The sequence below is a fragment of the Lissotriton helveticus genome, chromosome 6 (assembly GCF_964261635.1).
Source record: "Lissotriton helveticus chromosome 6, aLisHel1.1, whole genome shotgun sequence".
Taxonomy (NCBI): Eukaryota; Metazoa; Chordata; class Amphibia; order Caudata; family Salamandridae; genus Lissotriton; species Lissotriton helveticus.
In genome coordinates, this window is record NC_136067.1 from 228,026,740 (window position 1) to 228,053,868 (window position 27,129).

Sequence of the window (27,129 nt, forward strand, 5' to 3'; positions counted from 1 at the left end):
ATGCGTGATTTAATGGGGAGCCAATGCAAAGATCTCAAGACTCCCGAGACAGAGCTCCTTCGGGGTAAGCCAACAATGGCTCTCGCCGCGGCATTCTGCACGCGTTGGAGGCGGGTGGTCTCCGCCACATTGGTCCCTACCAAAAGCGAGCTGGCATAGTCCAGGCGAGATAGTACCGTGGCCTGGACTAACAGCTGCCTGGTACCGCGGTCAAAAAACTTAAGAATAGGCCTTAGCGACCGCAAGATGCCAAAACAGCATGCTGCAATTTTCTTCGAATGGCCCTCATAACTAAGAGCAGGATCCATCCAAACTCCCAGATTCCTAAGTTCAGTGACCGGGAGAGGGACCGGCCCCAGTTCAACGGGCCACCACTTGTCCCCCCACAGTTCCGCCCTCCTGCCGACGATCATGATCTCGGTTTTCTTCGCGCTGAGCTGGAGACAGTTGTTCTTCATCCAGCTTGCCACCGCCCTAAGTCCACTCTGAAACCTAGGGGCATCCCGGTCCGCATCCCCGCTAATAGTAACCGCTAGCTGAGTATCGTCAGCATACGAGACCATAGTCATGTCCCATTGCTTGACGATCTCAGCCAGCGGTCTCACGTACAGATTGAACAGCGTGGGACTTAGCGAGGAGCCTTGTGGGACCCCCTGTCTCAGAGGAAGGAATTGGGACTGGGACGGTGGCAGCGCAACGCTAAAAAAACGGTCGTTCAGGAAGGAGCGAAACCACTGGAGGGCAGAGCCACCCAACCCAATCTCCTCCAGGCGATGCAACAGGATAGGATGGGACACGGTGTCGAACGCGGCGCTCAGATCTAATAAAACGAGCGCCGCTGTCTGCCCCGCATCCATCACTGTGCGCAGGTGTTCAGCCATGGAGAGAAGGGCGGTCTCCGTGCTGTGACCAGCACGGAAGCCGTTTTGGGTGGGATCCAAGATGTTAAACTGGATAAGGTGGGCCGAGAGAACTTTGTTGACATGGGCCTCCATTACTTTGGTCGGCCAGGGAAGCAAAGAGATAGGCCGATAGTTTTCAGGCTTGCCTGGGTCTAAAGAGGGTTTCTTTAGAATGGGAGAAACCACCGCCCGCTTCCAACTAAGGGGGACCGTGCCCGACTCCAACGAGCTGTTGATCAAGGAGTGAACCACGGTCCGACCCAGGAACGACTCATCTCTAAAGAGAGCCGAACTAAGAGGGTCAGCGGGGGACCCAGACTTCACCTGCTTTGCCAAGATGTCAAACCCTTCCGATGTCAACAGGGGCAACGCGTGCAGGACCGTGTCTCCACAGATGGAAATCGGAGACTCAACTGAGGGTCCTGTAAATGGAAAGGTCTTATAGATGTTTTGGACCTTTTCCTGAAAGAACACCGCGAGGGCCTCACAATGTGCAATGGAGCCAGTCGCCGGAGCATCTGAGAGATAAGTGAAAACTCTACCTATGCTCAAGGGCGTGCTCAAACATGCCAGTGACATTTTTAAAGAGCCCACTAAAGCAAGGGTGGTGAACTCAAGAATCGAACGGAAGTACCGGCCTGCGCCCGTGGACCCTACCTACATCAAGGGCCAACTCCCCCTGGACTCCCTAGTGGTGGCTAATGCTCGCAAGAGGGCTAACTCGCAAACAACGGGTGATGCTCCTCCCCCAGACAAAGAATCCAAGATCTTCGAAGCCTCTGGGAAACGTGTGGCTGCTCAAGCTGCTAATATTTGGAGGATCTCCAATACACAGGCCTTGTTAGCAAGATATGACAAGGCACACTACGACACTTTAGAGCAGCTCCTTCAACACCTACCGGATACTTATAAGGAGGGAGCAGAAATGCTTATACAGGAGGGAAAGCTAATTTCCAACGCGTCCATTAAGTGCGCATTAGACGCAGCAGACACAGCAGCTAGGGCCATTAACACTAGCGTTATGCTACGGAGGCATGCCTGGCTCCGCATCTCTGGTTTTAAATCAGAAATCCAGACTAACCTGCTCAATCAGCCAGTAAACCCTGACTTCCTCTTCGGCCCAGAAGTAGACACCACTCTTGAGAAGATTAAAAAGGACACAAATTGCGAAATCCATGGGGGCTCTGCAGTCTCAGCAGTTCAGGGGCAGTTCCTTTCATCGCTCCGGTAACAGGGGAGCCTCAAGAGGACAAGCGTCACAACAAGCACAGTACAACAAAGGAGGCTCGCAGACCACCTATAACAAAAACAATAGGGGTGGATACCGTGGTAACAGCGCCAAAGGCAGAGGACGTGGAAATAATAGCACCAGGTCCTCCGCCACTAACAAACAGTGACGTCTTGTCACTGCCCCCCGCCCATATAACACCGGTCGGGGAAAGACTTCAGCAGTTCCTGCCAGTCTGGGAGAGCATAACCACGGACAGGTGGCTGAGACAACTCATTCAACACGGCTATTGTCTAGAGCTCACTTCCACTCCACCCAACATACCACCACGGCACCGTCCTATGTCCGCAGAGCACATGCACTTATTGCAGCAAGAAGTCATCTCCATGCTGCAAAATGGGGCCATAGAGCTCGTGCCTGTGGAACAACAAGGAACAGGAGTGTACTCTGTACTTTTTAATCCCAAAAAAGGACGGTTCCCTCAGGCCCATCCTAGACCTCAGGCCCCTAAACCACTATATCCTATCAGAACACTTTCACATGCTCACGTTACAGCAAGTTCTGCCGTTGCTCAGGCAAGGAGATTTCCTAGCAACCCTAGATCTAAAGGATGCCTATTTGCACATTCCCATTCACACCAGTCACAGGAAATATCTCAGGTTCACCATCAACAGTCAGCATTACCAGTTCAAGGTCCTGCCTTTCAGGGTCACTACAGCCCCCAGAGTGTTTACAAAGTGTCTAGCGACAGTGGCCACGCATCTTCGGAGACAGCACATCCACGTCTATCCGTATCTAGACGACTGGCTAGTGCAAGCACAGTCAGCCCAGCAGTGTGCCGACCACATGTCACGCACAATCCACCTCCTACACAGTCTGGGATTTTCGCTCAACTACCAAAAGTCCCATATACAGCCCGCACAAGTACAGCAGTACCTAGGAGCAGAAATAAACACGCTCGCTGCCACAGCGCGCCCCAACTTGGCGAGAGTCAACAGCATGCAAGTGCTAATTCAGAGATTCAGGCCACAACACTACCTCACAGCGCAAGTATTCATGCAGCTGATAGACATGATGGCCTCTTGCATCTTTATAGTCCTGCACTCCAGGCTACACATGCGTCTGCTCCAGGAATGCTTAGCGCGTCAGTGGAACCAGGCTCAAGGACAACTAAAAGACCTAGTGTTGGTGGCCGGTCGTGTATACAACTCTCTGCATTGGTGGAACACACAAAACCTTTGCAGGGGACGACCGTTCCAGGAGCCTGTACCACAAATAGTACTGACGACGGACGCATCCCTCCAGGGCTGGGGAGCGCATGTCCTCCATTACACAGTGCAGGGACTCTGGACACCGCAACAGCGGAAGATGCACATCAACCTGCTAGAACTGATGGCAATCTTCATGGCTATGAAGGCGTTCAAATTGCATCTCTGCAACAAAGTTGTGTTGATCCGAACGGACAACATGACCGCGATGTACTACATCCAGAAGCAAGGGGGGGACACACTCTCCACAATTGTCACACCTAGCGCAATGCATGTGGAAGTGGGCCATTCAAAGGAACATGTTCCTCATGGCGGAACACCTCCCAGGGCAGGACAACCAGATAGCGGACTTGCTCAGCAGGCACAGCCATCAGATGCACAAGTGGGAAATGCACCCCTCGGTGCTCCAGCCTTACTTCCAACGGCGGGGTCATCCAGAGATGGACCTCTTCGCCACACACGAAAACGCAAAATGCCGCACCTTCGCCGTCAGGTTCCCACACCCGCAGTCTCAGGGCAATGCGATATGGATGAACTGGTCAAACAGATTTGCGTACGCCTTTCCTCCAGCTCCACTCATACCGCTAGTGGCACGCAAACTGAGGCAACACTCCATGACACTCATCCTGGTTGCTCCAACGTGGGCAAGGCAAGCGTGGTACACCACGTTCCTCGAACTCTCCGTGGTTCCCCACGAGCGCCTCAGACTCACTCCCAGTCTCCTCACTCAGAGCCATAGAGACATTCAGCACCCAGATCCGCAGCAGTTGAGCCTTGCAATATGGCTCCTGAAGTCATAGAGTTTGGCTACTTAAACCTGCCTCCTTACTGCATGGACATCATAAAGGAGGCTAGGCGACCTACCACCAGGGCGTGCTACGCAGCAAAATGGAAGCGCTTTATCTCTTGCTCCAATAATAACATAAATCCACTTGATGCTTCCACGCAAGACATCATAGGTTACTTGCTGCACCTATACAAGTGTAATCTAGCGTATAGTTCCATCAGGATACATTTGGCAGCAATGGCAGCTTATCTTAAGAATAGACAGCACTATCCCTTTTCAGAGTGCCTGCCATTAAAGCTTTTATGGGGGGACTTAAAAGGGTTATTCCTCCAAGACACCCGCCTTCGCCTGTCTGGAACCTAAACATAGTCCTCACCAGGCTCATGGGCCCACCGTTTGAGCCTCTTCACTCTTGTGAGATACAATTTCTTACATGGAAGGTGGCTTTCCTGTTGGCAATTACATCGCTAAGACGAGTTAGCGAGCTGCAAGCCCTCACTATTCAGGAACCTTTCATTCAGATACATGCTAATAGGGTTGTGCTGCGCACCAACCCTAAATTCATGCCCAAGGTAGTGTCACAGTTCCACATCAACCAAACTATTGAACTACCTGTATTCTTCCCAAATCCTGATTCTGTGGCAGACAGAGCACTGCACACACTAGATGTCAAAAGTTCTCTCCTGTATTACATAGACAGGACTAAGGATTTCAGAAAAACTAAACAATTGTTCGTTGCCTTCTCTCCACAGCACAAGGGCAACCCAATTTCTAAATCCGGCATAGCCAGGTGGATTGTTGAATGCATCCAAATCTGTTATCAAAAGGCTAAACGCACGTTAACAGTTCCCCCAAGAGCGCATTCCACACGCAAGTTGGGGGCATCCATAGCTTTCCTAGGTAAAATCTCTCTAGAGGACATATGTAGAGCAGCCACATGGACCACCATAAACACATTCACCAAACACTACTGTGTGGATGTACACTCCAAACAGCAAGCTGCTGTAGGTCAGGCTGGTCTCAGAACTCTTTTTCAGACTGCTGCAGCTGGCACGGGCAACCGCCGCTAAGGAGGGTACTACTATTTATTCTATGCATAGATATAAATTCAGCAGCCCACATGCCTCGAACGGAATATGCTACTTACCAGTATGCATCTGTTCTTGGCATGTAGGGCTGCTGACATTTATATGTTGGGCTAGGATATTTGCACTTTATTATTGTAGAAAATTTGTAGTCACGATATACATGACTCCTCCTTTGGTTAGTAGTGCGCATGGGCATCGACTCCATCTCCAGATTGTTTTTTCCCGTCATTTGGTTTGGATGAAACTTGCTGCGCTCCGGCTCGGCACCGTATTTTCGAAACATTTTTCGACTCGCAACCTATCATCTTTGACGGAATTATCTTGTTTGCGTGACCTTGAGGCGGTAATTTATATTTCTGAACTCTGGTGCCGACGCGGGCCGTTGGGCCTATCAACGTCATTGGGGCCTACGACAAAGGATTCAGTGGAGCTCGCGATTGTCCCCGAAGAGGATGACTCCGGGTTCGATTACATCACGCCAGGGCAACAAGTGAGTACAAAGCTCCTACTCCTGCCCAACCAGACAAGCAGAATGCTCTAGTCAAGACTTAGCCTGCAGGCCCTAGTTGAGACAAGACGAAAGCTTCAGAAGCCATGCCTCTGGGCCCGGCTCCGAAGAAAAAAGAAAAGCCTTGTGGCAGCTCGGGACCGAGCAAGCCTCAGATCGCTATCTTTAAACCACCTTCGGTGCCGATATCTGAGATACACCCCATTCCAGTCAAAAAGGCTTTGGCACCAAAAGACCATAAGGCCTCGGGACTGGGCAAGCACCAGAAATCTTCCACTCTGAAGAAAAGTTCTGACTCGACTATGAAAAAAAGTTCCAACTCCATGCCACCTTCAAAGCCCACGGAGCATAAAACTCCTTCTAAGGCTTCAGACACCAAATTAAAGCCACGCTCGGAACCGAAAAAATCTGCACCGAGAACAGATGACCAGGCTGAACTCTTTACAGCAGATCCTGTCGACCCAAGGCAAAAAACATTACAAGTGTACTCTAAAACAGGCCATATCATCACTTTTGCAGCAAAGAGGAAAATTGATACCTCACACACACCTGAGGTGCCTTCTAAGAAGAGACTTTGCAACATTGACTATAAGACCCTATTCTTCCTGCTAAACCTGTATCTCCTATACACTCCTGTAGGAGAGTAGGGTCTGCAATCCTATGATCACCCAGATTTTTGCTTTTTGCTGCACTGGTTTACGACTTTCCCTGGCTGTGGGCCTGCTAATCAGACCCACAGCCTAGCTGTTCTCTCTATCCAAATTGTACTCAGGTACTGAATTGGCACTGGGCCCTCTCCAAGTCCCTGTACCCAGGGCTGAGGTGCACCCAGAAGTCTCCCAGGGGCTGAAGCATGTATTGTGCCACCCCTGGATTGACTAACTAAAACTGACACAACTGGCTGCACGACAGCTGGGGCAAGGTGGTGTACTCACCCTTTGCTTTAGATATAGTATACCTATATCTAACCCTAAAATGGACACACAGATCTCCTATCAGTCACTCCTATGGCAGGCCTTAACAATCCTGAAGGCAGAGTGCTTGGAATCGTGTGAGATGGTGCTCTGGCATGAGCTGAGCCTGTCTGCGGCTTTCGGGATCCATCCCTTAGCCGTTTCCATGATATCGCATACCATATACTCTTAAGTGCATTATAATCCTCGCGGTTAAATGCCAACTCTGGTATCGCTTTATCAAAACATGTCGAGTAAGGTGTCATACGAATTGGAATACTAACCCCTCGCCAATTCTGGCGACGGGGTTAGCATTCCACCCTTCTAGAGGGACACGACATGCATGTAACCTATAACCCGGTTAAAAGTCAGACAGAGCCTTAGCATCCACAAAATGGATGCTGCCACCGAGACACAAGTCTGCCCTCCTGCTGCTGGGAGTCCTCCCAGAGCAGGAGATAAGGACAAAGGGTTTCCTGCCAGGGGCGGTGCCAGCACCGTCCCAGTCAGGGTTTTGTGTATTGTAGGTAGGCAGGGCTTTAGAGGAAGGTGACTGCACGTGGCACCCCGGTGCTCACTGTGCATAGGCTGGCTGGAACCAGTTCCAGGGCCACTCCAGACCCTGTGCTGGGGAAAAGCCCGCCAAGGAAGTGGGTGTAACCACCCCCCTCCTAGTCCCACCCATAGGGCAGGACTTAGTCGCGTGCCAGCCCCTTTTTACAGGATAAAGGTAGAGACTGGCCCCCTTCCAAATCAGATCATCTTTGAATCCTGAAACTACTTTCCACGAAAGGAACTCAAGACTTCTTCCTAAGATTTCTCCCTTGTGACTAAGGAGTAGTCACCCTGCATCCGCAGGCACCATCTAAAGAACACTGCGGTCTGCTGCAAGTCCTTCCTCCGGAATCCGACTGCCCAGCTCGACGAGAACCGGCTTCCCTGGCACCTCTGACCTCTACCTACATCATCAGTCACGCTGAGATTCGTGGGTGTGACGAGACCTCGAGGGACCGGCCATCTTCAAGACTGCACGACTTCTTTCCAGCAAGCCCGCCGAGTGAATTCCTGGTGAGTGCTTTGGGGTCCGAGAAGCCCCCACCCTGAGCAGCTCCAGCACCGAAGTGCAGCCCCCCAGCATCTCCACGATCTGCGTGGGGCCCTTCTGCTTTTTGCTGCTCACCGCGTTGTTTGGCTACTAGCCCGCTGGCTTGTGGCCTTCCTGACGACGCCCGACGACATTTCTGCTGCTGGTCTGGTTGCTCCAGACTGGCCCTTGCTTCCCTCCATCGGAGAAGTACCCTGGACCCTCCTGGTCCGCCCAAGACGCCATTTTAGGTCCACCGCGTGGGCCTTGCATTTGCCAAGACTTGTTGCCCAATCCTGGGTCCAGCGACGTCGACAGCAAGAACCTTCGTGGGACAGCTCGCACCTCCATCCTGGTCGCCGACAACGCCTCCTGGTCCGAGAGACTGCAGAGCCCAGCAGCGCCCACTCACCTGACTGAGGTGACTTCGCCCGGTGCCATCCTGGTGCCCACTTAATCACTGGCTAGTGATTCAAGAACTTGGTCCCCTCTGCTTTCAGGTTTCCTTCTTCCTTGATCCAGGCTTGGATCCATCGAACTTTTCTTCACTGGTCGCCTGCCAGCAACTTCTTCCTTCCAGGCTCCTGGTCCGGCAACGAGATCCCCGACGTCTTTTCAGACCTATGCAGCTGCAGCCCCTGGGCTAGGTAACTTCGGCACTCCGGTGTCCCAGCATAGCCTCACTATCCAAGGGTCAGGATCCACTGTCGTTTTCTCCCTACCAGGTCGGGTTCGCCCGTGAACACTAACTTTGTGAATTCTAGCTTCCATAGACTTTGTCCCGCATCCCGCGTGAGAGTGCACACTCTGCACCCGAGTCCCCTGGGCCTCCTAGTAGTAATCTAACGATTCCCTAGTCCAGTCCTAGCGATTCCAAAGCCTATTAGAACTGTTACTTACCTGCTAGTAATTCGCATTCCACTTTTAGAGTATATGGTTTTTCGTGCCCCTCGGGCATTTGTGTATAACGTGCTAACTTAAGTATTTTCGTAAGAGTTTTGTTGTGTGCTTAGCTCCCTGTCTCATAAAGAGCCAGGGTAGTCTTGTTATAAATAAATACACTGTTTATTTTCATAACAACTTGTGTGGTGTCCTTTCACTGGGTGTTCAAGGGGTAATGTGATGGTAAAACAGCTGGCTTAACACGCCCTCTAGAGTCTTAGCCTTAGACTGCTCGTATCCATGCTACTAGGATAGCTGGTCTATAAGGTTGACTTACAACCAATCATCAATAAGGGTTGTTTGGACTGATATATAGTGATCACTAGAATAGTGGACACTGCACATCAGGCCAACTTCTCACAACTCCTAAACAATCTCTTAGATTATCTCCAAGCTCACCCTTATCACCACAGTATGAGGATGATTTAGGGGGTGGGGACTGACATGGCAATTATCCCTTAGATGACCCTATTAACGAGAACACTACTCATCCGCAGGATACATGGGTGATTATGACGATTCTGCAGATCCTCCAGATATCCCTGATCCAGATGCATACCCATCTAAGCCATCACCCCCAGACGAAATATAGGTTTTAGCCAACTTATTCATAGGGCTGTGCAATACCATGGTGTGCCACTACATTCTGACCCCATGGAGGAAGATTTTTTTAATGGACACTTTTGCCCAGTCCCATTAGATCATACATACATTGCCCATGCTTAAAGGGGTAATTAAACACGCACCCAACATATTTAAAAATCCCATCTGAAAGAAACACGGAGTAATAGATTTCTTACCTTAGAATTACCCCCAGGCGTCAAACTGGATCCAGAAAGTTTTTTCGTCGGCAGTACCCCTGCGCGTCGGTAGGCGTTGTCTTTGACGTCATTGGCGCCGTGATGTCGTCGGGTCTATTCAAATGCGCCCACTCGCGCTGACGTCAGTTCTTTCTTTTTCCGCGCCAGCAAGCGCAGATCCAGGAAGAGCTAGCACCCCCAGTCACTTTTTGACTGACTTTTTCGAGGCCTTTTACCTCATCTTTTCGAGTCGATCGACTCCTGGTGTCGTAGGGAGGTCTGGTTTCAAGAACTGTGGGGACTGTCAGCGCATGATGTCGGTGACGGATCCCCGCCGCGTGTGTCTGTACTGCCTGGGGCACAACCACGACCCCAGGTCGTACCCAGATTGCCAGGCCATGGCGCCGCAGACTTTGCGGGAGCGGTCCCGAAAGTTGCTTGAAGCCCGGCAGTCGGCTCCGCGCCGCTCAAGGTCCTGTGGGAGGTTGAGGGACCGGTCACAGAGCTGTCATCACCACTCGTCGGGATCCAAAGCTTTGATCTCCGGGTCAGGTAAGTCCAAGCATTCCAAGAAGAAGCATCGTCGCTCTTCGGCTTCCGATTGCTAGACATGGCTGAGGGTGGTGCCACCCCCGCGGCTCCAGCGGAGCCTGCGACGTCCAGTCTATCTCCCTTTCCCGGGTGCAGGGGTGACTCCTGCCCAGGTGCAAAAATTCCTTGCTGCCATGGACCGACTTTTTGCGCCGTCTGGCCCCGCGAGTGCGTCTTCGGGCCCTGCGGACCAGACGGGTGGTCCTGTCTTACCATCTCCGGCGACTCCGGCGTCGCCTCTGGCTCCGGTGCCGCAGGTCCCCCAGGGGTCCAGGATCGGACCTCGATTGACGCCGGCTGACCTCGTGACACCTCCACTGTCGTCGGTCTCCCCGGCACCTCTTTCAACATCGCCCCCTCCTCGTGACGTCGTCCTCCCCAGTTTCAGCCAGGACACGGTGCCGGATCGGCACCGCTCGATAAGATACCGACGCCGATGGGACCTTTTATGCCCCATGTCCATCCTACTTATTTTGAGCCTGTTCCACAGACTTCAAAGGAAGGGGAGGATTGGGAGGGGTCCGAGGACCCTCTGGCACTGGACTGTGCTTATGATGCGGACTGGGGGAGGATTTGGGGGAAGCCAGTGGTCTTGACAACTCACCTGACCCTGGCATGCAGTCTCCTCCTACCGTGACTACAGAGGAGGGAGCCAATTATGCAGTGGTGTTGCGTAGGGCAGCCGAGGCTCTCCACCTCGAACTCCCTACGGTGGCTGTCAGGACTAACCTCCTGACAGAAGTGCTCCAACCAGCGGCTACCTCCTCGGAGCCCTTGCTGCGGTTCAGTTAAGCACTGACAGGCATTCTATGGGGCTCCTCCGGATAGGAACGTGGCCTAACGCCATCGCCCGCCTCCGGGCGACCCCCCTCTTCCTCACCCAACACCCCAGCTTCCCAAAGCGCCTGTAGAAAATTCTTTATTGTATAGTTAATTAAAACCGTTACAATATACCAAATAATAAAACCACATTCCTTTACGCACTATATACACAAAATACATATTATAAAACTACCCTAAGTAGAAAAGATGAAGACACAGCTACAGTGGATTTCCTGTTTGAATTAATAACTTGTGCACAGTAGTTTGGATTACAGATTATAAATCCGCCAAAGCAGTTTGCGGTATCAGAGTTCAAGAGTTCGGGTTCATATTGGCTTTTTAGATACATTTTCAAAGTTGATAACAAATTTAATAATTCTAAAGATGAATTGAGGATCTTCTGAGTCCATCACATTTAATGTCGCGGAACGGCATGTACGAATACCTTTTGCGTTGAACTTTTCCCTAAGTAAACTCCGGCGAACCTTCTCTAGCTTTGGGCAAATGCAAATCAGATGGATCATGTCTTGCACTGCAGCACCACATAGGTTGCAATCCTTCGGGCAGGAGACCTCCAGCCTGGCTGGTCGGCATTTGTTGCTAATTTTCCGATACGTAGCTTTAAATACTTTGATTTTAAGTGTGAAGGGAAAGCGAGACCTAAATAAGCAGCTGGAGCCGGTCTTTTGTAGGATTGTATTATCATCCAGGCATGCGCACGGCGTCTTAATGTCAATTTGTCTTCAATCAACGAGTGCGTATTGGCTGCTTTTTTTACAAGCTGCTTGAATGCTGATGCTGGTAGTTTCTTTTGCCAAACAGATGTCAACTCTGTGCTTGTCAGAGATTTTAAGTACTTCGCATAGTGAGATTTCGGGTTGCTTTGCAGGGCTTCCCAAATGGCAGAATTAATTTCTATGTCGCAATTGAGCCAGATGTTCTACCAAAATTTGATTGACTCATATTTTTTGTGCAATGTTTGAGACTGAAGTCCAAATTAGAGGCTTAACTGTGCGGGTGAGGCGTGGCATGGTAAACTGAATACACGTTTGTACACTCTCGTTTGGATTTTATCTACTAACGGTGCACTTCTTCCATTATGCACCACACTACCGTATGCTATTGTTGGTAGTAACTTAGCTTTAATGCCTGTAAGAAGGGGAGTAAACAAAGGGCCTCTTAGCTGTTTTGATAGGCTACAGAATGCATGCAATAGAGCTGCTCCTCTCTTTTTGATAGCCTCGAAGTGCGTCGAGAATGTGAGCCGTTTGTCCAGATGTATCCCCAAATATTTATAACTATCCACTACCTCCAGGTTCATGTTGTAAATTTCCGTTGTTTAGGACGACGATGCGTTCTAATCATGACCTTTGTTTTTGTGCTGTTTATTTCCATCAAATTAGTCGTGGTGTATCCGGCCAGCTCATGCATGAGGCGTTGCAGCCCTATTTTTGTTTGACTAAGGAGGACAATATTGTCTGCATAGGATAAATGAGTAAGGGCCAAAGTTCCTAGCCGTGGAGGATGTGCGTTGACCCCGTCTAACCTTGGAGTCAGATCTGTCATAAATAAATTAAACAGGTGAGGGGCCAAAACGCAGCCTTGTTTCAATCCTTCACTGGTTACTATCTTCCTTGTTAACCTTTGGCCATTGTCGATCTTAACCTGCATCCAGGTTTTGGTATAAAGGTCCATAATTGGGTTTAAGATCGTGTCCGGCAGGCCCTGTTGCTTTAGTTTGGCCCATAATGTTTGACGACTTACACGGTCAAATGCTGCCTTAAAGTCCACAAAGCATAGATGTAAAGCTTTATGGTTTTGTAGGCTTTTTTCAGAAATCAGACTTATTGCCATGACATTTGCCATTGTGCCTAGGCCTCGTCGAAACCCTGACTGGTTTATGGGGATTTTGTTATTTTTATCGGACCATTTTACAAGATCGGCTAGAACCAATGAAGCATAATATTTGGCTACTGCGTCTATCAGCGCAATCAGGCGATAATTTGCTGGGTCCTTACGATCCCAGCCCTTGTATATCGGGTTAATGATCGCACCTCTCCAACTTTCTGAAATACTACTGGCAACATTGATCATCCGGAACAAGTTGTTAAGGTTACTGGCCCAAAAATGTGGATCTTGCTTGTGAATTGCCGGAGGAACACCGTTCGGTCCTGGGGCACTGTCTTGCCTACTCTTCTTTATAATTCACAATAATTCCATTTCTGTTTTGTCTTGAGTGGTTAGTCCCCAGTGTTCGTTTTTCTTATCCAGTGAATATCTCGAGTCAGAGGCAATTACAGCAGGTGATTGTTGAGTCATGGGGTTTATTGAGAATGTATCAATTAGATGTTGAACCCATGCCTTCTCCTAGACGCAAGTCATGCTTATGGTATTTGAGGTTCTATTCATTGAATTTATCTGTGACCAGAATGCTCTAGTGTCAGATTTGTTTGCATTATATACTATTTTCGTCCAGAAATCAATGTCCGCATTTTTTTTCCAATCCAGATTTGTTTCTTGTATGATTTCTTTAGGGAATGTACATCCTGCCATACTTTGGATTGAGAGTTATGACCTTGAGCTCTCCTCAGGGACTGTCTCAGGCGCCTTCTCAAGGCACATGATGCCTGACTGAGATGGATGTTGTTGTTGCCTTTCTGTATCCTTTTAATGTTAACTCCTACTTTTGATTATTTATTCAGAAAGGTGGTCCAGGTTTGAACGGTTGTTTGGTTTTCTGGGGAGAGGATTCGCATTAGGTTTTTTGAATCTGAAGCTATTTTTGGTAGTGTGGCAGACGTCCACCTTAAACGTTTCAAATTTATCAACGAGATTTTCCCCTGCTATTATAGTGGCCTCCAGATGTTTCTGTTCTCTGAATCAGCTGCGATGTGACCATTTTGGAGCTGTATAGACTGGACAGTCGGTTTTATTTTGTTTCTGATGGTTTTGGATTGTCCCATTGGGCTATATGTTCTTGATATTTCGGGGTCACCACTCTCAGGACTCCTGTTTATACTACTCCTGCCGGGCGAGTATGTCGCTAGTTCATTGTCATTACTCTCCTCCGTACATGCTGTTGTATTTAAGCTTGGCACAACTGCTATCCCACGGGATTGCACTTCTGTACGGGTAGTCTGGATTTGGACTTTTTTTGCATTTTGTTTTTGATGATTACTTGCGTTCTTTGAGAGAATAAAGATTGGGTAAATGTCTAAGAACTGCTTATTAGTAGGTCTGCTATTTAGGTGTTGATTTCTGGCCTTTCTAGCAGGTTTTTTGTCGATTGGTTAATACCGGCTGATGGCTATCTATGGTTTTAGTCTGCTCATGCATTTGTTTGTCTATTTCGGTGCCGCTCGCAGCCGTCTTTGCTGGATCGAGGTCACTGGCATTTTACTCTTGCCTTCACGGAGCGTGATATTGGGAGGAACTGCTGACTATTGAACTTACCGCCGTTTGCTGTAAGGGGCCGGGACTGCGAGACCCAGGGTTCACCGCGCTTCACGAACTCAGCGCACCTGGTGTCTCTTCCCGCCCACCCGTCACATCTATATAATCACGCCCTCTACCACGATCGCGGGACGCGCGCGGGTGGGCGCCGGGCTAGGCCCGGGCAAAGGGCGGGCCCTCTGAGGCCCTCCAAGGCCGGATAAGGTCGGGCTGGGCAAACCCTCTAAGCTCCTCTTTTATCATATCAATTATTTGTACCGATGCTATTTATTCGTTGAGGCTCCTATCTTACAAAGATTGATTTGGAGCAAGTTGTGTTAGTCATCTCCTTTTGTAGTTTATTTAGGCCAGGGAATACCTAATAGTAGTTTGGTTGTCCTGCTATCCAATCTGCTCTTTAAAGTCACTGGTTTTTATATCTTTTAGTGTTGTTTTCGGTGTGTGCTTATTATTTTTCTTGCTTCTGAAATGACTGCAAAAAAATTACGGTCTGGGCGAGTATTGGTGGGCAGGACTTGCTCTAAGACTAAATCAAATCCCCTACGAAATAAGGATACCTCTGCCATACAGTTAAAGGGAAAATGTCAATTATATAGCTTATGGGAAAGGGGAAAGGACAAGGTCATGATTGGGGGTTCAAAGCCAGAAGATACTAATGAAAAAGGTAAAGAGGAGGGCAAATTTATTATGAGAGGATACCGTAACCAGGATGTTTCCATTGACTTGATAAATACAGAAAAGACTGTCGTTCTTCCTATTGCTGGGGTGGGTGATTCCCAAGACCCCCTAAAATTGCAGATGCCCTTAAAGCATGATTCGGCGGAACCAAGCTCAAACAATATTGTGCCTCCCCTTGGCGCCACTTCTAAAATAGTCGAGGTGTTAGTGCACAACCCTTCTTCTCCCCTAAGGGAAAGTTTAACTGTTTCTCCTGGTCTGTCTCACCCGGTGGTTGCTTCTGGTAAGGACTTTACCCTCCCTGATATAGACATGGAGCTCTACGAGAGATATACCAATTATGATCATAACAAGATCTTAGATCAAGTAAATACTTCAAATGTATTAGCTCCTATAGGGCTACAACTATATAGCAGTACCCCCTCTAATAAATCTAATAAATCGGATTTTTCTATATCACATGCAAATATTTCCACGAGTCCTGTTTTTAACATTACTGATACTCATCCTAACCTGTCTATTAGGCTTGATAAACCAATATCTGATTCTCTAACTTCCTTAGAACATTTACTTTCCTCTATTTTACTTTTATTGGAAAAATTTGTTGGAGGCTCAGATTGTGTACTAGAAACTGTAACTAAAATACTTAAGGTATTATTAAATAGCAAACAGGGGGTTATATCTAGTTTACCTCATGAGTCATCCCTTGTAGATGCGAAAGTAAGGAAAGATATGAGGCCAGAGATTTAGCCTGAGAGTGTTGTTCAAGTTTTAGACTTAGTCCGATCAGAACAAGATGAGAATCTCCTTCGTATTGATGGAAAGAAACTAGCAGATATACCAAGGAATTCGCTGGCAGGTATTTCAAAAGCTGCTGCAGCCAATTGTATTTCTGAACCTGACCAGGAAATAGAAATCATGACAGAGTCTGAAAAAAGGATGGATAATGAACTATTCTCCATATTTAAACCTCAGAGAGATGAAGAGAAAGAGGTTGTCTCGGATTCATCGAATGAAGGGAAAAAGGGAAATATAGGTAAATATAGAAAGTCTAGAGGGGAAAAAGAGGAAACCCACTCGCAGATTTGCAAAAAAAAGACAGAGGAAAATTAATTTTGATGAAAACATCGATACTCCCATAGGAAAAAACCTTTCCCAAGAATCTGTGCTTTTTCCATCTCATGATATAATTGAGCACAGTAAATTAGACCAAGATCCTTTGACTATAGAACTAAGGGGGTCTTCTAATAGCATTCGATCTGTTGAGCAGACTTATCCCTCTAAGACCCACCCTCAGCCCTTAACCCCATAGCTAAGTCTTTTCCTGATATGATTGGAAGTAAGGGGACTTCTAAGGGGTTAAGGGATGTTCCTGATAAGGGGAGTATAGTTTCTTTTCAGCCAAAAACCGCTCCTGAAAAGGAAAGTATAGAGACCTTCCATTTAGATATTATACCGTTATTTGATATGGATCTTATACTAAATAGATCTTCACTTCTCAATTGTTTTCGGGAGATCGAAAGCTTGAAACTTATTCAAACTAACGATATAGATGTAGTTTCTATTTTGAAATTAGAGGTTGGGAAGATAACAAGGGTTACATTTTATTCTAAACTTGTTGTAAATCATATCTTACAATGGTCTGAAGGTTTACAAAGTAGGGGGATTGATGTTATTCCTTTTTTTGCGGAACCTCTTAATGGAAGACCCGTTAACATGACTTCATTCCCCACCGCAGATTTAGGCATTACAGATAGGTCCCCTAAACCTGATGAATTAAAAATTTGTATCTCAAAAAATGTACGGCATGTGACATACAAAAATTCCCTCCCTTGCCAATTGAATTCGGTAGAAGAAAGTCTCAAATGGAATTGGTTGCCCGGTGCCCTGTCAAGTAAATCCTTGTTTAATTCCAAACCCTATTCCCATCTTTAACACTGATTTAAAAATAATATCGTGGAATACGGCTGGAATAAAGAATAGTCCAGAAAAATTACTAAACCTGCACTCATTAGAAGCTGATGTGATCTGTCTCCAGGAGACTTGGTGTGATGAGAAATATTTTTGCGGGTAAGGACTATTACTTGTTGGAGGGCAGAGCCATCCCCTCCAGGAGAGGCCATGCTAAGGGTGGAGTGGCCTGTTTGCTTTCCAATAAGATAAAATTGAATTTTGCTCATCACTTAGATCCCAGAAATCTTTTTCAGGCAATAACACTGTCTAACATTGTTAACGGCAACTCTCGAAAATCAATTGTATTAATAAATGCTTATATACCTCCAGACGTAAGTTTTAATGTAGGTTTTAAGAAGGTTTTCTCCCACATAAAGTATCTCCTTGATTCTGAATCCCCTCCCCATATCATTTTGTTAGGTGATTTTAACTGTAAAATCTCAAACTGTAGTCTAGAGTTATTTAGAAATAAGCATAAGGAGGACTCTCTACAGATACCTCAAGCCCTTTTCCCAGGTAATATTAAGACCAATAAGAGAGGGAAAATACTACTGGAGGAATTGATAGAGGTTGATAGCATTATAGTAAATGGAAGGCTTTCCTCGGATACTCCAGCAAATTTTACTCACAAGTCTAATATCGGTGAGTCTATTCTTGATTATGTGGTTGTGGGAAGTTCCTCCTTTTTTTCTCCTGAAAGATCTGTTGGTCTCCAACACAGTACTAAGCGACCACAAGGTACTGACTATTTCCGTAAACTTAAATCCCCCTTTGACGGATTCGTGGTCTATAAATAGCGAATTGGTGAGTTTTGGAGACAACTCTGGGAGATGCTATTGGAATTTTAGAGCTATTAAGGGCTTAGTGAGTATTATAGAGGCTGCCGTGGAGAATTTAATTTATTGGAAAGGTTCTGAATTAATATGTTTTGCAGATTTTATGAAATTAGTAACTTCCATTGCAAAAAAATCGTATCCCGCAGGAAAGTCTAAAATAATTCCTAGTTGTCTTCGGCACCTTAATATTGAAATAAATAAACTAGTAAGGGAACAATACCTAACCTATTCCCTCGAAAGATACCACAAAATAATCCTCTTAAGAAGGAGTAGGGTGAAGGCTAAATTGAAAAGAGAGAATGAGGACTCCTTATGGATTAAACTAGGGGAAGCGGCACATAAGGGTCAAGCTAGAATATTCTGGTCATTAATTGGGGAGGGCTGTGGAGTAAGATCTAGACCACTGCCAATTCCCATTGAAGAGCAAATTTGGGTTGGGTATATTGAGTCTATATGCTAGCAATGGATTGGTGTCTGATTATGTTAATACACATGTAGATAGCTCCCCATATGGACCTCCAACCGAAAAGGACATTGAACTGGCCGTTAAGGGCTTGCGCTCCTCCGGAGCAATGGGTCAGGACGAGCTTCCTATCTCAGTCATAAAACAAAATAGTGAGATGTGGAGTAAAACTCTTTTTCCAGTTTTTAATTTCTGTTTTTCTTGTAAAACTGTTCTTCCCTCGTGGAGGGGGAGCATACTAATCCCCCTACATAAGAAGGGAGTCCGCGATGCTCCACACAATTATCGCCAAATTGGACGCCATAGGCAAAGTTTTTACAAAATGCCTCCTTAAGTCGATTAATGACTAGGTGTCCGAAGATAACATTTTGCCCGTTGAGCAGACTGGGTTTAGGCAAAAGCAGGGTACCATGGACAACTTGACGGCACTGCAAATTATAACAGAAAAATATATCAAGGTCCGAGGAGGGAGAGTCTATGGGGCCTTTATAGACTTCTCCACAGCATTTGATAAAGTAGATCGATCTTTGCTGTGGAGGAAATTATCAAACCTAGGCATGCCGTCTACCCTCTTGGAGCTAATCCGTGCATTGCACACTGATACTTGGTGTAGAGTCCTGTTAGGCGGGGAAAGGGGACTCTCACGAATAATACCTACAGCCAATGGGTTAAAACGAGGCTGTTTATTGGCCCCTTTATTATTTTCCCTCTATATAGCTAATCTCCCTCATGCTTTGTCCCTAAGTGAAGGAATTGCTCCTGTTTTGGGGGGTAACCCGATTGTCTATTTGATGTATGCAGACGATATATTAATTCTGGATTTAACACCAAAAGGATTAAACAATCGTCTACAGGCACTTCACGACTATGCGGAGGCACACTACTTGAAGATAAATGTCTCAAAAAGTAAAGTAATGTGCATGACGGGAAGGAAAAAGTTGAAATTTGCTAGCTTTTATTGGACTGTAGGTGGACATAGATTGGAAGTAGTAAAATCTTATGTCTTCCTTGGAAAAATTGTTAGTAATTTAAGTGAAAAGGCTCATATAGCAAACAATACCCGTAAAGCAATTGCCCAGGGTAAAAGTCTTCTCTCTCTTTACAAGGCCACAGGTAGAAGACATTTCGCTCTTCTGCTAGAGGTTTTTCGTGCCAAAATCCCAGCCTCATTACTTTATGGTATTGAATTAGTTGATATAAGAAATTGGGGCTTCTTAAACACTACAGAAGGCAAAATCCTGCGCTGTCTAACCACGGTTAATACAGCATGCTCAATAGCCGCTTTTAGGCTGGAATTTGGCCTGCGTAGTAGTTGGGTTCGGGGCCTAGCTGGGATTGTGTGTTGGGTCTCTAGCCTTGCTGGGGGTGAACCGGGTACTTTAAGACACCTTATTCAAATTGAGTTGTTAGGAACATTTAAAGAACACTCGCTAATAGTAAAAAACTTCAGAACTGCGGTTTATCTTCTGCAACTTGATGAATCGATCCTCTTTTCCCTATCTGCATATCAGCTGAAGTCCACCTTGAAGTTGGCTTCTTGGAAATTAAGCTTTACAATGGATAGGGAAGCCCGTATCTTGAAGAAAGGTGTCTCCCCGATCATTGATGCTTGCCTAATGAAAAAAGCTCAAGCATATGTTTCCTGGAATCTCCCTCATGGAGTACGGCGATTCTTGTTTTTATTGAGGCAGGATTTACTTCCCTTGAATAATCTATTGTCCAGATGGTATGGTTCCTCAGCTATGTGTAACCTTTGTAATAATCCAACTCAGGATGTCACCCATGTGCTGTTTGTGTGCCCGGCCCTACTTTTACATAGGCGTAAGTGGCTGAGACCAATTTGTCTTCTATTAAGTATTTTCTCCGCCACTTCTTTTCGAGAGGCTATCTATAATCCTCCTAATGAAATGTTTTGTTATAAAAATTTTACGTTTTTCAAAAGCTTCTTAGTAATATATTAGAAGGTTTGATATGTATTTTTCATTTTGTATTTTAACGGTGATTGTATGTAAATGCACTTGTCTTGTTAATCTTTTATGTGGATCTCATTTGAGTTCCGAAATCATAAATAAATGAAACTTGTCTATTTCGGTGATCAGCAAGTCACTATATTTGGTCGGCCCCGGGGATTGATCATTTGGCGATATTTGACCCTCAATCAATTCTCCGTTTTTTATCTTTTTTCCAGTTTTTTGTAGAATATTTGATTCTTTTTTTAGTGACCTTTTATTGGGTGATTTTTTTTTTCCCCCTCTTTTCTGTTTGGTCCATCTCATCATGGTGTTTCTTTTTGGTGAGCTATAGTATTAGTGTTTCTTGAATCTAATGTATGACACTTGACGTGTTGCCCCGTGTTTACCAACTCACAATTTGCACGTTTGCATTCCTGTAAAATATTTGTGAGTATTATTGGTAAATCCCTTAGCTTTTCTAGTATGAGGCTACACAGACAATTTGGAGGCAAAACCCAAGGATTACTTTGAATCTGAACTTTTGCAAGTGTGTTTGTCATGATGTCCAGTTTTTTGTTTGTCTGAAATATGTTCGGCAGTGAGACTCATTAAATTTATTTGAATATCAAGTTTGTCGGACTGCATGTCCAGTGTTTTGATAGATGTTTCTAGTATTTTCCCCAGCGCACCGTGTAGTTTTATTAAAGATTCCAAGTTGTAATTAGTCATGTTATCCCTTGGGAGGTTTATCTGCCTGCTGACAACGGTTGGTGTTGTAGTTGGATTGGTGCCCTGCACGCTTTGTGTTTTCTACCGTGCGTTCCCTTGCCATGTCAGCCCGTAGTTCCAAGTTTGGTTCTGTTTGTCGCGTCTTGTGAAGTGGTTTTGAGTGGACATGATCAGCCTGTTCCATGCTAGATATCTCTATTATTGTTTCCTGTCTTTCCTCTGGACATATTTTAATTGATGCTTCTGAGGATGCTTGTTCTACCTGTTCGATCCCGCTTGATATTTCAATTGCATTATCCATTTCTAATTCTGAAATTGGTTGTTTGCAAGTTGGCAGCCTGCTTGGTATTTTTCTTGCAAGACACTGGATGAGGTTTTGAGCTTTTCAGTTTTTTTTAATTTGCTTGAGGTCAGTTTCTCTTGTATCCAGGGTTTGTTTATCATAATTGGACGTTGTACTAGATGCGTGGAGTATTCCGTTGTTATCCTGAGGGGCCTTTGACTCCATCCACGTGTCGTAGGCCACTTCGACCTTTTCTTGATTTGATCGAGACTTTTGTCTAGGTGTTGAGTGATTATTAGGTTTTTCTTTGTATCCGGCATCCGATTTGGTTATGTCATAGCTGTCTGATTCGCGTCCTCTAGCTTGCCCTATACCCAGGGGGCTCTGGGTATGGGAGTGATATGCCGCCTCTGATCGGTCTTTATTAGTGTCACTGGTTAATTGTGACGGTGGTGCGGTTGTCGACATTGCACTAGTTTGACTTGTGTGCATTGTGAGGTTTTCCAGTGCATATTCCAAGATACTATCCGTGATTCTGTTCGTACAATCATACGAGTTATTGTGCTTTACTAGCTCTTGCTCCTGGCCATGGAAGCACACATTTATATGTACTTGTGCCTGCGTTTGAATTATGCTCTTATTATTCACCTGGTTTGTTGGCCAGATAGCCTCTTTTGCTGTTAGCTTGGTCATACTTGGTCCTTCTTTTCCAATGATATGCACTGTGCTTGACGTAGAGAGAGACAATGTGTTTGATTTATCGGAGACCGTCTGTGTGCTTACTTTGCACGGTGTCAGTGGTCTTTGAAGACCATTTGGCATAGCTGGCATTGAGTAGATAGCCGCGACTGGGTCTTTCAAAAACGTCTCTTTGCCAGTTGGTTTCATTGAGCCAAATATCGGGTACATTGGTGGAATTAGCGGAGCTGTCAATATGTTATTTACACTGCTCTGGGAGGTATTATCGTCTGTTTTGAGTTTGGTTTTCCGCTTCGTGGATTGTGGCGGGTTCTTTCGTGTCCTGCCGGACCTCATTATTCTGAGGGGAATTCGACTTGGGCTGCCAATGTGGTTGACATGATTTACTCTACTTGTTCTTAGCTGTCACTAGGTTGTCACTGAGCCAATCGCCCTCCTCCGTGAAGGTAAGTCCAAAGGTCACCGTCACAGGTTTCACGGGATATCGCGGCTCACGGCATCAAGTCGCTAGCTATCCATGATGCTACCGCTCTCGCTGCGTTCACCTCGCCTCCTGCTGCAAACTGCTTCGCCGTCACACGCCTTGCCTCGACCAATCGATACTCAGGACTGAGAGAGAGCAGGATGATTTCCTGGAGTGTTCTCATCAATATCCCAAAGAGCGTTCCCTACTGAATCTCCAGATAGGGAATCCTAGAAGCTGTATCAGTATGGCAAAAAACTGTTTTCATCTGACAGCTTAGGGCTGCGGTCGCTTAACACAGCATGCTTCCTGGGCCGTCATACCCACGCTCTGTGGGACACTGTTGCACAGGTGCTGCCCAACTGCCCGGAGGAGGCCCAGGCAGTTCTCGCCCAACCGATTGCGGCTGGGAGAGATGCAGCGAAGTTCACCATACGATGCGAGCTGGATACAGCCGACTCACTAGGCAGGTCGATTTCCACGACTGTGGTGCTTCGGCGCCACGCCTGGTTGAGGACAACTTGGCTTTCAGGGGATGTCCAGAAAACCTTGATCGACATGCCCTTTGACATTTGCTTTTTTGGCAAAAAGGAGTACAGTGCGTTGGAGCGCTTCAAGGACTCCTGGGCTACCGCCAAGTCCTTGGGACTGTTGGCCGCTCGGCCTCCTCCTCCTTCTGCCTTTTGCTCCTTTTGTGGCCACGGAAGTGGCGCCCCGCAGTGTTCGCAAAGCCACAGGCCACAGCACACTCCTGGAGTCTGCAATGTTATCTTGGCATCCAGGCGTCCCTCCACAAAAACGGTATACGCCTGTAGCTGGCATAAGTTTGTGGCATGGTGCACAGCAAAGGCTGTGGATCCCCTCCCTGCCCCTCTTTCAGAAGTCCTTTTTCTTCTTTCTTTGGCCCAGCAGGGCTCCGCTCCGGGCACTATCAAGGGCTGTCTCTCTGCCATTTCCGCTTTCCTGAGGCTTCCAGATCAGCCTTCCCTTTTCAAGTCCCCTGTGGTAAATAGATTCTTGAAAGGCATCACGCACATGTTTCCTCCTGTTCCGTTTGTGAAGACTCAGTGGGACTTGAATCTAGTTCATACCTTTCTGATGTGCACTCCCTTTGAGCCTCACCATAATTGCCCTCTTAGTCTTCTAACTCTAAAGACTGCTTTCCTGATTGCCATCACCTCTGCCAGAAGAGTGAGTGAGCTCCAGGCTCTTTCTTCAAAACCTTCTTTTCTATCTGTCCATCCGGACAAAGTTGTTCTGAGAACTCGTCCTTCCTTTTTGCCAAAGGTTATCACTGCCTTTTACATCGGGCAGACCATCACTTTACTCACCTTCTTTCCACATCCTTCTAAAGTGGAAGAGAGCTCGATAGTCTGGACCCAAAACGTGTGCTCTCTTTCTACCGGAGCACACAACATTTCCGGGTGGATGACCAACTCTGTTGGCTACGTGGGCGCTAAGAAAGGTCGGGCGCTGCAAAAACGGACAATTTCTCGAAGGGTGGTTTTGTGCATAAAGGCTTGTTATTCCTTGGCTAAAAAAGAGCCTCCGGTGGGGCTGCACGCCCATTCTACCAGGGTGACGGCAGCCACTACTGCTCTGGGACGCTGCGTTCCCTTGCAGGACATTTGTCAGGCAGCTACATGGGCCTCCCTGCACATGTTTACCAAGCACTACTGCCTAGACAACTAAGTCCGGAGAGACGGCTACTTTAGCGTTCTGTTCTCCAGGACTGTCTGGTGTGATCTTGGTTCAAAGACGCACCACCGGGGTTGGTATTGCTGGGGTATTTATTCTAAGGTAAGGAAACTACGTGTTTCTTTCAGATGCACGAGTTACTTACCTTCGGTAACGATATATCTGTAAGAAACGTTAGTAGTGATAGATTTATTACCACCCCACCCATCCTCCCTATTCTGCGAACTGATTTCTAGGGTGTCATCCCCTTCAGGGCCCTAGTATTATGGCACCAGTGGTCAGTATATTGCATGTCTCTGCGTTCCTGGCACAGAAAGTCATGTACAGAACTGACGTTGGCGCTTCTAAGTAGCTCCGACAACGTCATCACGACGCCAACGACTCACGCGGAGCCGTAGTACGATGCCTACCGACGTGCAGGGGTACTGCTGAAAGAAAAACTATCCGGATCCAGTCTGACACCTAGGTGTAACTCTAAGGTAAGTAATCTATCACTACTAATGTTTTTTACAGATATATTGTTACCGAAGGTAAGTAACTTGTGCGTCAGGGCCAGGATTCTCAATCCACATATTGAGAAAAAATATAGACCTGCCCCTAAAGATCCCATGTACATCAAGGCACAACTCCCATTAGACTCCTTGGTAGTTTCCAATGCAAGAAAACACGCTAATTCCCAAACGCCTGGCAATGCACCACCCCCAGATAAGGAATCCAAACTGCTGGACGCATCAGGCAAACTTGTTGCATCCCAAGCAGCTAATCATTGGAGGATAGCCAACTCACAAGCTCTACTTGCCAGCTATGACAGGGCTCACTTTAATGAGCTAGAAAACCTTATTCAACACTTACCTGACCAATACAAAGCCAAGGCCAATGATCAGGTCCAGGAGGGCAAGTAAATTACACATACCTCCATCAAATACGCCCTTGATGCAGCACACTGAAGCTAGATCTGTTAACACCAGTGTATTACTCCGTAGACATGCATGGTTACGCATTTCCGGATTTAAACAGGAAGTTCAAACAACTATTTTAAATCAATCGTTTGATCAGGAACACCTCTTTGGGCTAGCTGTAGACACAGCTCTAGAAAAATGAAAAAGGACACTGACACTGCTAAATCTATGGGAACATTACAGTTTCAGACTACACAGGGGTCCTTTCGTCGCTCTTTCTATAGAGGCGGATCGAAAAATATTACCACAGGGGCTACAACTTCCTCCTATAAAACCCCTACACAAACCTTCCCCAACAGACGATATTTTAGGGGTGGGTACAGAGGAAATAATAACATAGGGAGAGCTTGGGGTAACTACAGCTGAACCTCACCCACTACCAAACAATGACTTCCCTCGGCTTCCTCCAGAGCATTCCACTCCGGTGTGAGGAAAACTCACAGTTCCTACCTGTCTGGAACAACATCACCACAGACAGGTGGGTGAGACACATTATCCAGTATGGTTACTGCCTGGAACTCACCTCTACCCCTTCTCCTATACCACCCAGACAACGGCCAATGTCCACAGAACATTTTACTTTTCTAAAGCAGGATCTTCTATCTCTTACAAAACACACAATAGAACCAGTGCCTCCACATCATCAAGGTACAGGAGTTTATTCCCTTTACTTTCTCATTCCAAAGAAGGATGGTACTCTCATGCCAATACTAGACCTCAGGCCCTTAAACCTGTACTTACAATCCGCCCACTTCTACATGGTCACTCTGCAGCAGGTTCTTCCACTGCTCCAACAAGGCGATTTCCTTGCCATCGTAGATCTCAAGGACGCATACTTTCACATTCTTATTCACCCTAATCACAGTAAATATCTACGGTTTGTAGTGGACGGTCAACACTACCAGTTCAAAGTCCTTCCATTAGAAGTGACAGCAGCGCCCAGAGTCTTCACAAAATGCCTCGAAGTGGTAGCAGCCCAATTAAGAAGACAACATATTCATGTGTTTCCTTATGTGGACGACTGGCTTATAATAGCCAAGTCACACACAGATTGTCTACAACAAACACACAATACAATCCAGCTGCAGCACAACTTGGGGTTTACAATAAACCTTGCAAAGTCACATCTTCAACCATCCCATATCCAACAGTATCTAGGGGCAACAATAGATACTTCCAAAGCACTAGCATTTCCCAATCCTGCCAGGATAGCCACTATGCTAGCTCTCGTAACAAAATTTCAACCACAAAAATCACTACCAGCTCGAGTTTTTATGCAGCTCATAGGGTTGATGGCCTCTTGCATCTTAATTGTCCCTTACCCAAGACTCCAAATGCGTCCATCACAGGAGTGTTTGGCACATCAGTGGAATCAGGCCCAAGGGCAGCTCACAGATCTGGTGTTGGTGGACAGCCGCACACATCGCTCTCTGCAGTGGTGGAACACACAACATCTTTCTAAAGGGCGTCCGTTCCTGGACCCAGTTCTACAGATAGTGCTAACAGCAGACTCATCGCTCACCGGCTGGGGAGCTCATGTCTTAACCCATACCATTCTGGGTATATGGACCCCTCAACAGAAACTCCTCCACATCAATCATCTGGAGTTACTGGCCATATTTCTCGCTCAAGTCTTTTCAGGTACACCTCCTAGGCAAAGCTGGCCTCACCCGGATGGACAACATGATAGCAATGTACTACATACAAAAACAGGGGGGGACACACTCCCTACAGCTTTCACAGCTAGCACAAGCTTATGGAGATGGGCCATTCCTAAAAAAATATACCTCTTAGCAGAGCTTCTACCTGGGACACACACTCAGATAGCGGATCTGCTCAGGCGTCAGCTACAACAGATTCACAAGTGGGAACTTCATCCAAATGGTCTTCATCCCTTTTTTCAAATGTGGGGCCATCCAGACGTAGATATGTTTGCCACACACTTGAACACAAAATGCCCAAGCTTCGCCTCCAGGTACCCACACCTACT

The 27,129-nt window shown here is 46.7% G+C and overlaps 1 protein-coding gene across 13 annotated transcripts in view; it reads left to right on the plus strand.

Annotated features, from left to right (window-relative positions):
- TDRD6 (tudor domain containing 6) overlaps nt 1-27,129 on the plus strand; it is a 2,679,339-nt gene that overhangs the window by 1,704,496 nt on the left and 947,714 nt on the right. The gene's annotated exons all lie outside the window — the stretch shown is intronic.